The sequence below is a fragment of the Pteropus vampyrus genome, unplaced genomic scaffold (genome assembly GCF_000151845.1).
Source record: "Pteropus vampyrus isolate Shadow unplaced genomic scaffold, Pvam_2.0 Scaffold60, whole genome shotgun sequence".
Classification (NCBI taxonomy): domain Eukaryota; kingdom Metazoa; phylum Chordata; class Mammalia; order Chiroptera; family Pteropodidae; genus Pteropus; species Pteropus vampyrus.
The window spans coordinates 1,908,120-1,911,317 of NW_011888841.1; positions in this window are offsets into that span (position 1 = coordinate 1,908,120).

Consider the following 3,198-nt stretch of genomic DNA (forward strand, 5'->3'; position numbering starts at 1 on the left):
GCTATACTCCATGAGGGCCTGTTCTCTGTTTTACGTAACACCATATTCTTAGCACAGTAGCCAACACATAGTAGGTTCTCAACAAATTCTTATTAAAGAAATGAAATAAGGTTGCTAAAGAAGATAGCTTTTTTTTCTTACAAAGATGTGAAGACCCATGTAGGTCTTATACTTTCTTTCAAATTTTAGCTCTAAATTTTGAAACCGAAATTCATTTATTTTTTAAAAAATTCTCCAGACTCTTTTTTGATAATTCCTACTTCCTTACAAGTATGAAAACATACCTAAAAACTCACCTTTTTGGTTAAACTTGCATCAGTTATACAGCCTGGTGATGTTTGTATGTGTGCCCATTTGAATTATGGTTTATAAATGTTAACTCTTTTTACACATTATTGTAGTGGATCTTTTAAAATCGAGTGCTTGTCAAATTAGTCTGTAGTTTATCATATGCAACATGAGCACTTTCATATGCTCAGATAAAAAAGCCCTGGATTGAGACAACCATTTGCTCCAACACTAAATCTGTGTTTTTAGGGCTGAAAGAGAGCTTGAAGGTTATCCCATTTTCTAAATGAGAACGATTTTACATTGTTAAATGCACTATTCTTACATCCCACAGATAACTTTCGTTTTGCTTTCCTAAATTAAAATTACTCAATATTAAAATTATTTCCCACCAAAAAATAATCTCCAAATGGTGAGCTTAAAAGTTAAAAGTATTACTTTGTTCCTTTACACACTTCTAGTTCTTTTGCCACTTTTAAAAAGGTATTAAGAAGTAAAATTCAGTTACTTTAGGTTATCTAAATACCCACATTGCTAAAAACCTGATGGGTACCTATAAATCAGCACTTAACTGACTAATCTATTCTTGGTTAAACCTAATTTGAATTTCAAAAAATGTGAGTGATGATTAGTCTTTGATTTAAAAAAAAAAATTAATTGCTTAAATCCAAATTTGGAATAAAATTCACTGACAAGTTTTCTATAAAACAGTCTAACGGCTGAGTAGGACCAATGTTCCAGCAAAGACTGAGGTCTCACACTGGACCTGTCAAACATTCACCTTCGTCGTGCTCAGGAGAATGATTATTTTCCCGCTGATGCCCCAGGGCCGATGTGGACTTCCTTCTACCAATCAGTATAGAAGCCCCGTTAGAGACAAAAATATCACTCAAAAATGTTATTCTTTTTTTTCCCTACTTCAAGAAAACTACTAGATATTTTAATTCTGTAACAAAAAGAAAACTTCTGAGAATTCGTTCACTTGTTTCCTTTTTTGACAAGCTTACTAGATTGCTGGATTCCTCGAATATGTATACGAGACTTAAATTTTATAAAGCAACTTAAAATATTAAAAAATGCAAAGAATAGTTCTTATGTAAACTGCATAAATGGGTAAAGAGAAACTCATTCATGGGGTATCATTTAGATTTTTAGCAAGACATTAGGAAAAGATTCTCATGATGTCCTTATGGACACGATGGTGATACCATGATGAGGTGGGTTTCTGAGTAGTGGGAAAATGTTTCGAAACACCACGTTGCTAGGCTCTCCTTGGCCCGATGTCATTCGAAGTTTATTTTAAAGACTAAGACATTGACATCTATGTCACGTTGACCTAAAACTGGGATAGGGTCTATAACATCCAAGAGAACCTCAAGAAACTGGAACAATAGACCAAGTCTGGCGTGATGCAATTTCACAGGGGTGCAAGTAAAATGTATTTGGGTCTAAAAAACTAACTCTGCCGAAACATAAGGGGTTAGTTAGAGGTGTTTAACAGTAGTAATCATGAAAAAAATCTTCATGTTTTAATGATAGTCGATTGTGAATTCATCAAGTTATTAATATCATTTGACTGACAGTAATGCTAATCCTCAAGTATCCTGAAAAGTGAGGAGAGACATATTCTTTGATGCCTCAGAGCATATAACTAAGTACAGCCTATGCATGAAGACAACAGGAAGGCAAACTGATGCCCAATATGATGGTATATTTCTCACTAGTCAAGCTACCTAACCATGAGTCCCACACCTTGAAAAGTGGTGAAGTCCTTGCCACTGGAAAGAAATGTTTAAGCAGAGTCCTGACAAGCATTTAAAGAGAATGAAGGGAAGGTTGATGCCCTAGATAGGAAGTTGGAGCCAATGATTTATAAGGTCCCTTCTAGATGACACTGAGATGACAGAATTTTCATCACAATTGTCATTAGTGTTAGGATGCTGGTGAGCCACGCATGCCCATTACAGACACTCTACCACTGTCTCTGCTACTAAGCCAGGATGTACTTTGAAACCAACACCTGTTTAGAATTGACATTCTAAATGTCCGTGTTAGTTACCTGTGGCTGCTATAACAAATTTTCATAAATTTGATAGTTTAAAATAAGGACAAGTTGTTCTTACAGTTTTGGAGAACAGAAGTCTTAAATCAGTTTCACTAGACCAAATTCAAGGCTGCAGGACCATTTTCCCTGCAGAGGCTCCAGGGGAGAAGCTGTTCCTTGCCTTTTCCAGCTTCTGGTGGCTGCCAGCATTCCTTAGCTTGTGGCTATATCACCATGATCTCTGCCTCTGAGGTCACATTGCCTTCTCCTCTTCTGTGTGTCAAATCTCCTTCTGTGTCCCTGTTATAAGGTTACATGCGATTTACATAGAGAGCCACCAGATAATCCAGAATAATCTCCCATCTCGAGATCCTTAACTCAATCACACCTGCAAGGCCCTTTGTCACCATGTAATGTAACATTACATAGGTTCCAGAGATTGCAACATGTATATCTTTTGGGGAGGTGGTTATTCAGCCTCCTATAAAGTCTATACACTATTCCTAGGAAAAATAAAATAAAAATTAACGGAATTAAAATGGAAAATAATATTGCAGTATAACACAAAGCATGGATTTCATAGTAATCTGAATTTGAGTTCTGACAACTAACTGCATGACCTTGGGTAATTTAATAAAATCTGCAGAGCTTGCCTGCGAAATGAAAGTAATACTTCATCTCGCAGTATTGTATTAAAGGTGAATGTCATGGCAAGCACTTATCAAATTGTAGCTACAATTATTATTATTATTATCATCATCATTAATTATTATTATTAGTAGTAGTATTTTGACAAAATGATAGAAAGATGCCAGATTATAGATTCACAATTTAATAAGATGGCATGCTAGTGGCTCCTCTATTCC